This window comes from Akebia trifoliata, chromosome 3 (genome assembly GCF_017979445.1).
Source record: "Akebia trifoliata isolate Shusen 1 chromosome 3, ASM1797944v1, whole genome shotgun sequence".
Taxonomy (NCBI): domain Eukaryota; kingdom Viridiplantae; phylum Streptophyta; class Magnoliopsida; order Ranunculales; family Lardizabalaceae; genus Akebia; species Akebia trifoliata.
The window spans coordinates 46,187,857-46,198,641 of record NC_141377.1 but is presented as its reverse complement, the minus strand read 5'-3'; the positions used below and the strand labels follow the sequence as shown (position 1 = coordinate 46,198,641).

The 10,785-nt window shown below is 35.2% G+C and overlaps 1 pseudogene; it reads left to right on the top strand.

Moving 5' to 3' along the window:
* The first annotated feature begins 1,893 nt into the window (after positions 1-1,893).
* Positions 1,894-8,802, top strand: LOC147407380 (abscisic acid 8'-hydroxylase 3-like; annotated as a pseudogene).
* The last annotated feature ends 1,983 nt before the right edge of the window (positions 8,803-10,785 follow it).

Genomic DNA, 10,785 nt, shown 5'->3' with positions numbered 1-10,785 from the left:
TTTTCGGAATGAGCTGATTTTTGGTGAGGATGATCTTCTAATCGTAGAGATTATCCTCATCAAAAATCAGTTCATTCCAAAACTTCTAACCCATGTAAGACAAAACACGTTTGTTAAAATGTAGGGTAAAGCTTAGGGTGTTGAACATTCCCATATATATATATATATATATATATATATATATATATATATATATATATATATATATATATATTTGGGGGCGGTTCGTGGGACGTCCCATAAACCAGCTGAGAAACAGATGATTGAGAATCGTTGGATATGAGGAAATTAATGGTCTGGATTGCATGGGACGTCAAATCATTTCTTTTATAACAATATAACGAATTTCAAATACCTCCTTCTATTTTTAATTATTCTTTTTTTAAACCCTCTTCTCTCTCTCTCACTGTGTAACACAAATGACAAAGCCCTCTCACTCCTCATTCTCTTCTCTACTGATCTCTTTCAATCTTTATCCTTTATTCCCTCAATCAAACAATATTCCATTCACTGTTCCTCTCCATCCAAACAAAATACCTCACTTCATTTACGATGTTATCATGTAAAAAGTGAACACAGGGTGTATGTTAGCACGTGGACGAGGTTGCGTATGATAGCATTTGGTCTGTCTCCCTGTTTATAAAAAGCAAGAACACTTAAAATTTATTTTAATTCTTAAACAAATGATTTGAAACTAATCTTACTAAACAATTACAGTTAATAAAAAGCCTTTGAACTTAATTTAACCCATTCAGAAGAAAAAAGTGCTGAAATCATGAAGACTACATAAAATGACTTTAAACATAGATGTTCCTCATTGGGGGGTCTCAAGCTTGCTTAATCAAAGAACAAAGTTGCCAAAATTTTAGATCATATAAGTGGGGACCCAATAAAAGATAAAACTAAAAAACCAGAAAGAAAGAAAGAAAGAAAGAAAAAAAAAAAAAAAGCTATGGCGTAGGAGGGCAGAGTAAAGAGGCTATATTGAGTACAAGATAAAGAGATGATAGGCAATGCGTCCTATCTTAATACTGTAGAAGTTCCTCATACTTGGCTCCCCTCACATCCATTGAAGAAGGCAAAATAGGAAAATGGAACTGTTGATGTTCTAAGAAGGGTGTGCTTTTTGGGTAGTTGAACAGAAGCTGCTAAGTAAATCTGCTCACATAAACATTAAACAAATAAGAGAGAGAGAGAGAGAGGGCTTCGTCGATTCGTGTTACAGAGAGAGAGAGAGGGGTATGAGAGGGCTTCGTCATTCGTGTTACACAGTGAGATAGTGAGAGAGAGAAGAGGGTTTAAAAAAAGAACAATTAAAAAATAGAATGAGGTATTTGAAATTCGTTATATTTGTTATAAAAAAAATGATTTGACGTCCCATGCAATCTAGACCATTGATTTCCTCATATCCAACAATTCTCAATCATCTGTTTCTCAGCTGGTTTATGGGACGTCCCACGAACCGCCCCTTATATATATATATATATATATGGGGGGCGTTCAATGGCCAACTTTTTGGCAAAACATTTTTCAAAACATGAGTTAGAGGTTTTGGAATGGGCTGATTTTTGGTGAGGATGATCTCTACGGTGAGGAGATCATCCTCACCAAAAATCAGCCCATTCCAAAACTTCTAACCCATATTTACAAGCTAAAAAATCGTGAACCATCCGTTTTTTGTAAATTGTTTTTGATGGGGTTAGAAGTTTTGGAATGGGCTGATTTTTGGTGAGGATGATCTCCTCACTGTAGAGATCATCCTCACCAAAATCAGGCCATTCCAAAACCTCTAACCTATGTTTTGAAAAATATTTTGCCAAAAAGTTTGCTAAAAAGTTTGCCCTTGATCGCTACCCTATATATATATATATATGTATTCAGTATATTGCGACAATGAGCCCCGTCTACTCAAAGGCCCCTATTGTAAAATGTAGTTAAGCAATAATTATAACTTGTTTGCCAAACACACAAAATCCATATATCAACGCACACTTGTCCCCTTATTACACCATTGACTAAGCATGATTCTCTAACATGGAAATTTTATACATAATTTGAAAATAACGATCAACTTTGGAGGAGTCCGTTCTACTGACTACTGAGAGCAACATGACTCTGGAAGTTTTTTCCTTTAGTGCTCATTGTTTTCCATCTCTCTTCCCTGATTCTCACTTTGTACTTAGTGTTCCGTATCTTGAGGATCTTATGGTATCCAAAGAAATCTACGGATAAGATCCCTCCTGAGCAACCTTGGATTTCCTCTTATCGGAGAAACCCTAGAGTTCCTCGCTGCTAGGGCTGGCAATGATCCCAAATATACTCGATATCTGAATCGGTCCGATTTGATCCAATCCAAAAAATATGAAATTTGGATTCAAATTGAAATCTTAGATCCTAAATAATTTCTGATCGGATTCGAAACTACCCCAATCCAATCTAGAAAAAAATAATCAATTCAAACATATTTCAATAATTTATTATTATTATTCTTAATTTCAAATAAATACATATAGGTAAAATATTTTAGTCTTTTTTATTTCCTTCTATATTTGTAGTAGGAAAGTAGATTTTTATAAAAATTATATTTTTAAAATTTTTGAATATTGATAATTTGAAAATAAGGCATGTGTTTGAATCGGATCGGATCGATTTCGGATTAAGGATTACATGAATTGGATCGGATTCGGTTCACATATTCATTAATCCGTTCAGATCATATCAAAGTGGCATTGATCTGAAATCGAACCAATGCCCTACTCGTAGCAAATAACAGTACCAATGGATTCTATGACTTTGTTAAGATTTGACATCTTTGATAAACCCTAGAGTTCTTCTTTTAAACTTGTACATATTATGCTATTGTGCGCCGTAGGTGCCAGTGTTTAAATCGACAGCACACAATCCCAACATTCGATTCTTGTTATGGAGATAATCCAACGGCAAAGATCATCTTTTAACGGACCCAATGGTCCCATAGTGAAAATTATTTTAGACGTGTGAGTTGTGTATCAGGATTTAGATGTCCTAATATATATTTTCAGCAATCCAAATAAAAAAACATTGATTCACCAACTAAATCTTGAGCATAAAATGGGTCAGATTTTATTTGAAATCTGAGTGATCCAATACCCAAATTTAGCATGTTTGGGTCCATATCATAGATCCGAATAAAAAAAATGGTTTGATTTCTCTTCATCATAGGCCAGATACAAATCCATCCCTATATCCACCTAAATTCTAATAATATATTGTTGCAAAAATTATGTTTTTAATTTTTCAAAATATTATTTTATAATACTTTAATACAACATGAATTCTTCTTATAAAACAAAATGATTATAATGATAAAATAGAATAATATACAATGAGCAAAGAATATAGTAAAAATAAATGTTCAACAGTTGGGAATTATCCGACCCAAGTCAAGCAATTCAGGTTTGGGTCGGATCTAGTTTAGATGAAAATGAAATAATTCGAATATGATTTTATCAAGTTGGATTCGGATCCAGATAAAATTTTAATCTGAATATGGATATTACTCATATCCAAGCCTCCTGCAACCCATTTTAAGCTCTAACTTAATCCAAGTATTAAGGCTTTGGGCCAGGCTTTGTCGAGTTTTTTTTGCCCATAACCTTATATTGTCTAATATTAGGCAGACTCAATTTATTGGAAGCCACTTCAAGACCTGAAACTTTTGAAGAGATTTTTTATCAAATTTATGCTCACATCCCTCCTTAGTCCTTGCATTGCAGGTATGGCATCTGTTTCAAAACTCATATCTTCGGAAAGATTCACGTTTTTGTTTCGGGCACGGATTCTGCAAATGCGATTCTAAGCAATGACTTTGTAAATTTCACTAAGAGATACATTCAATCGATGGCAGAGCTTGTGGGAGATCAAAGCTTACTAATGTGGTTCTCAGGAACAACATAAATTAATCCAAAACCGTCTCAGCAATTTGGTCTCCACAGATTCTATATCGATGTTGATCAAACACTTGGATGAATTAATGAAGAAAACTCTCATTGGCTGGGAGCAAAATGTTGATGAGTTTAGAGGGTCCGGATGAACTTGAAATGTTGCAAAATGATGTAGCTCTAGTTTGTGAAGCAATGTTGGCATTCCACTTAAAGTTACCATGGACCAGATTCTACAAAGGTCTTAAGGTAATTAATTAACCTCAGTACTAACATTAAACCAATTTCACGAAGAACACGACATGAAATGAAGTGGATTTAACCCTGAGGATGGGGATTCAATGGCAATTTCAAATCCAATAAACCATGAGAGTGCATAGGTTGTGTTCGATACCCAGTATGAGCAATATTTACGTGGGGCCACCTGCGAGGGCATTCCCCCACTTGCTTGGTGTGTCTGATGTGTGGGCGTTGCAGGTGCCCGAGTGAAGGTCCGATATGCCTTGGTTTTGGCCCTGGCCCATCCGGCCCCCCAAGTCGGCCCAAGACACAGATTATTAGTGGGTTTAATTTAATGTGGAATTTTGAATCTTTGAAAATGTCATTCAAATTTTATAATATGGGTAATAATTAAAGTTCACGCCATGGCTTGCCAGGCACTAGAAAGGGTGATGGATACATTGAGAACCATGATCCATCGAAGACGAGTTCAAGAAGTATATCATGAAGACTTCTTGCAATCCCTTGTGACAGAGGGTAAAGATGCTGCAACATTGCTCACCGATACACAAATCCAAGACGACATCATGAAATTGATCATTGCAGGTTAGCCTTTCATATCCCATCAGAATAATATGGTTATATTTAGAGTTTAAATTGCCACACCAATGTTTTAATTCATGAATATGAATGGTATACTTACTACACGTAAAAATGATGCAGACACACCAAATCAATTCTCTCCTTGCTCATAGGTGCCACTTGCGAGGGACTAAGATAAAAATCTCACACTCCTTTGAAATCTATTTAATTTTATGATTTATGTGTTCTAATGAAAAAAAAAAAAAAATGTGGCAATATAAACACTCTTTTTTCGTTTTGATACACATGCAGGTCAGGTAACTACAGCGAGTGAGACGACCTGGATGGTGAAGTACTTGTATGAGAATCAAGAGGTCCAAAGACACACTTAGGGTAAGTTGATAATTAAAAATCGAGTATATTTTTTACCAACCAACTACTCCAAAAGACTGAGCTATTAGAGAGGGGGGGAATTATTTATATAAGAGCGTCACAGGACTTAACTGATGTATGACACACCCAAAAGTGGAGGAAAATATACGCTCAACATATATGCTCTTGTCGCTATCATAATTTGTGGTTCATTTACTTTCTTTCGAATTCCAAAGCCCATGAATCTCTGTTTATCACTATTTAAACCAGTGCTGGTTTAACCCAAAAAATAAATAAATTATTTTTCAACTTAAACCCCAAATTTTGATATGGTACTTGTTTAACCAGGATGAACAACTCAGGTTAGCAGATAAAACTCCTCCAGCTGGCTCATCTCTAACACTTGAGGATCTGAATGAGATGGCGTATGCTTCTAAGGTAATCAACACTTAAATTATTTGAGGAGATCAATGTTCTTGAGTTTCTTTTCCAAGCGGAGAACTTAACTGAATTTTTATTTTGAAATTTTGTACTTTGACTGTTTGGTTGATCTAGATTTTATCGGACAAAAATTATTTTATAGAACAATTTTTTCTTTGATCACAGATACCTTGAGAGGATCGTTGTTCCAGATGTCGTCTTTTTCGTAGTTTTTTAGTCGGGCAGGTACATGCCAAAGAATCCTCAATGCTTAAGTTAGTAAAGACTAAGTTTAGAGAATTATTGATAATTCCTTAGATTAAGGCCCTCCTTTTCTATTTATAGGTCTGCCTTCCTTGAGCCCTATTAGATAGTTTATTACTATTACCTTCCTCTCCCAATCTTTGGAATCCATGGTACATCCCATGCATAAATGATGCAAAGTTCGTTGTGTAAAACTTGTACAACTTTTCTCCAGATTCAAGCCAACGTGGATGTTAAATAATAGAGACAAACAAATCAACAATGGAAGAAAGAAAAATAAGGACACTCAAAAATCCCGTACAGAGTTCGGCACACATATACATAAAAGGGAAACCCTAAAACATAATAGGTCCATACCGCTGAGTGGTGGGCTATGAGATCGGGCCGATAGACCCGATCCGTCTACTACCATCATAGAGCTCCAAAAAAATTTCCAATATTTTATTTCATCACAAAATGTCGCACTGTGAGCTATTCAAACTGGGTCAATTAGAATTCGGATCACACACTCAACAGTGGGGATTGTTGAGTAATTGTCATATATTCTAGTTTTAGGGTTACTAAAAGAAAATTGTGTAATATTTTCTTTTGGGTTTTCTATTTTTGGTGAGATAGACATGTTTTAATAACTCTTAGTTTATCAATAGAGATCTCTAAGATTGTAAAAACTACATGGGGTTTTTTCTTTTAGGATTTAGAGAGAAAGGGAAAAGGGGTTACAAGGGTTTTTTGGGCTTGGGTTTGGGATTAAACCCTTGGGTATTTTTTCTTGTACTATTCTCCTTTGATTTCTTAGTGAAGTAGATTTGTTCTAATCCATGGTCGTAGGCACATTACGGAATCACATAAATCCTTATGTTTTTGTGTGTGGTTTATTTGCTTTCTTTATTGCTTTGCCGTTTCACAAAGAGAACAAATTTAAAGCCTGTCAATTTCCTTGGCATCTCAATTCCTTGGGGGATGAAAAACAGTGTAGAAAGTGCTAATTCATACGGTTTTTTTTTTACAGATTTTAAGATCAGGAAAGGTTGGAAAGTTAACATTGATGTTAGATCAATACACCTCCATCCAGCTGTATTTCATGACCCCACCAAGTTCCTTCAAGATTTGATGTAAGTAAATCCTTATCGGTAGCAGCCTTATTTTATTATTTGCAAATTAAAAGCCTGCCTATTAGCGGAACGACATCAGAATGCAGCATATCGTCCCTAAATAAACATGACAGTATCGATTAGCTCCTTCTATGAGTTTGCTTTCGATATCAGTGTTACCTTGACATGTGGCACAAACTCTAAGAGTCAAGGTGTCCAATGATATCCAACAGGGCAACCTCTGGAAATCCTAATATGGTTGCACGACGATATCTACGCATGTTTAAATTCCATGTGACGCACTTTTTAGGACCCAATGATCTCATGGATGTTGATCACCTCACATTACAAGGAGTCCTAATCTTCAGGTTATTCTGCTGCAAAGGAGAAAACTCATAAGCCATAATTGTATGTGAATTCGAAAATGTTGCAAAATAGCTAGTGAGCACCTCAGATCAAAACTAGTATCCGAATTCCCTTTTCCAATTGCTTACACTAGTACTTTACTACTTTACCGTTTAGGAGAGTCCATGCAACATAGTTCACAAGAATAACATATAGATTTGCATCAAATGATAACTGATGCTGGAAAATGTATCAAATTTCATAACATAGCTCTTGAAGTGAAAAACAGGACTCATGTTACCAACCCCAGTATACAATATTATATGGGCCTCAGCGAAATAAACAAAATGGGTTTATTACCAGATCGCGCATTTTTGTTTTGACCATTAAGAAGCCCAGTACGGACCTGCTGAATTCAACGATTGAGATTGATTAATGGGTAGGGCGGTGCATGTATATGGCCTATGGCACACACCAATCCTTACATTTTCCAAGAAAAATAGCTAGGTCATGTAAATGTAGTGGTACAATTGTTCAAGTAAACCTGATTAACTAATATCCTCTTGTTTTTTAATTTCAGGATGGATCAAATGTACAGCACTACAGCTTCTTAGCTTTTGGAACAGTAGGGAAGACATGTGTAGGGATGAACCTTGCTAAAGCCATGATGATCATTTTTCTATACAGGTGAGTTATCACTTACCCAGACCATTCTAACTATCACTTTGGTTGAGCTATATGGTTTCTAGCCCGGATTTGAGCATTTAATTTTCCTATTGGGCCTGGTTATAAGCATGGTATATATTTCAACTGCATTATGAAGATAATCAATTCCATTGACTACAAATGACCAATCAGACTTGTTTTCGGTTCCATCAGGAGTGGCCAAGTGGGTCCAAAAGAGGGTGCCACGTGGCATTTTGGGATGTGGGTAAATGCAAATTTTTTACTTTTTTATAATCGAGGTATCTACGCCTCTTATAGCACCCGACTAATCCTTGGGAACATGTATGTATGTATAAAGATCATCTCACTAATGATAGTGTTATGTGATGATTTTAAATAGGTGGGAAGGTGATCAACTCAGTGCGTTTGATGTGTGTCATGCGTTAACAAAAATGTTGAATAAAATAGTATCAAGATAATGACTTCTTGGTAATTGGGATTTTATTTGTAAGTATGCTATTTTCAGAAGAAAATGAACCCTTTTTACCAACTTAATTAGTCCTTTTGTAGAGCCCATCTTTGTATGAATTATCCTAATTAAACAAATGATACAAAGCATACTAGAAACTATTGTGTATTATATGATGCATTTAAGTGGATGGTTATGCTTGGATTAAGCATGCTTGTTCTGCCAAATTCTTACCGAAATCACAAGGAATAGCCAGAATATCAGAGTGGGTACATGTTGCCTGGAAAACCAATCTAATCAAACGAGCAAGGATTAAGTAGCTGTCGTCAAGGTTCAAGCTTCTTTGAGCTAAAAAATTTGTTCTTTTAGATAAATGTAATTGAAATTTATCGAAAAGATAAGTGTGTAGGCAGATTAACTATATTGCTTTTGTATATCTTATTACAGGTGGTAAAAAGATTAGAGTACTTAAGGTATTAAGAATAAATTATAATAATAATTTCATTGTTGGATAAAAGTATTTAAAATGGATTTCTTCGTAAAAATCTTAAGTATTGTTTCTAAAGGATATTACTTTTCTTTTAAATCAATCCATCGAACTCGAAAAAAAAATGAAATTTACATTTTAAGAAAGGGAAAAATGGACAGAAGTGGGGCTTAGACCCATTGCTCGGTTGGCTTGACACATTGCAATTTTAAGGTCGTAGGTTGGTAGATATAGGTAATTGCAATGTTAAATCGACCTCCTACAACAGTGAGCTAAGAGCAGCTCCAACGTATACTCCATCCCAGATGCCATCCCCTTTCAACTGTTGTTTTGCAGCACCAAATCCATTTGAAGGGTCTCCTACGGCATACTCCATGTCCTATTCTGTTTTGGAGAATGAATTTCAAATTCCAAAATGGAGGATGAGATTTGGGTTCTCTACTTTTTTGGCTCCAAAAAATTTATCCCCCAACTTATTTTGGAGAATCATTTTGGATTGTAAGGTCTCTCCAACACAGTCGTCATCTCCATCTCTATTTTATGTTGAATTAAAAAAAAATTATGGATGAATATTTTGGATAACACGATTGCAATGCAAATCCCTTGAATATCCAAAATGATTCTTCTCCATAAGGGATGGCCAGCCATTATGGAATATTATATGGACTTTCCCCTTGGAGTTGCTCTAACATGGTAGTGTGCACAAAGCCATAGATATTTCCTCGAGATATGAGTTTTGTATACTCGAGGAAATTGATGTTTTTATGTAAACTCAATGTCGAATGCAGTGCAAACTCAATCTATTCATGGGTAAAAAAATTTGCATAGCAGGCATTGCCCAACGGCATTTTGACCAATTCGTAGAATATTTTATTTTTTCCAAGAGAAAAAGAAAGTGACATGAGCTATATGTAAGGAATTCAACCCGAAATTCCCAACCTGTGAGAAACAAGAAATAGAGAAAAACACACACGTCGAAAAAGAAAACAATCACACGCACAAGACAGTATTTACGTGGTTCGACAATTTGCCTACGTCCACGGAGTTGTAGAGATTTCACTATTTCGAGAAGAATTACAAAAGTGCGGCTCAAGTCTCAAAGACGACAACCAAAACCTTAAAAAACCCTAATCACTAAAAACGACTTCTATATACTATGCACAAGATACACAATGGGTTACAAAACGGGCCCAAGCCTCCACTCCATGGATTAAGCCTCAGAAAATATCCCATCAAAATACCACGCAAACATTATTCAGGGCGGGTCAGGTCATCAACCGGATCAAAATATAACTAGGCTCCACAAAGCCCAACACTATACACATACTGCTAAAGTAAAAACTCCTAACCATTTTATTACTTATAAAAAAATTAAGATAAAAATATTGATTTATTTTATTATTATAAATAGTTTAGCATTAAAAGATTTATCTAAAGATACTTTTGTCTATTTAAAATTTTATTTAAGGTGGATTTCAATAACTAATACTCATCCTAATCTCATTATATATAATGCAGTGTATAAAATGAGAATTGGCATATAATTAGATAAAGAGAACTGTTTCCCTTTTACAAAAGGGTTAGCCTATACTTCTCTTTATCAAGTTTTTCAATTGATGGATAAGAGCAAGAACAAGAGAAAGAGAGAGAGAATTCATACATTATAAACAAACACAAAATTTACAATACAAATTCCACAAAGTCATGCATTGTATACTCCCATCCCCACCACTATAAATTCCACTAGAACAACCCAAAGCTTTTTTTTTTCCTCTTAAACATGGGTCCCTTAACACATTCAACAATAAACCTACTTCAAAGAAAGGAAAACCAAGAGAGTAGGTGTTGACATGCCTTGTTAAGCTATATTATAGAAAGACGCTAGTGGTAAGTTTTGAACTATTGTAATTCCTTTTAGTATTCCATTAAAAATAAGTTAAGCCCCCCTCC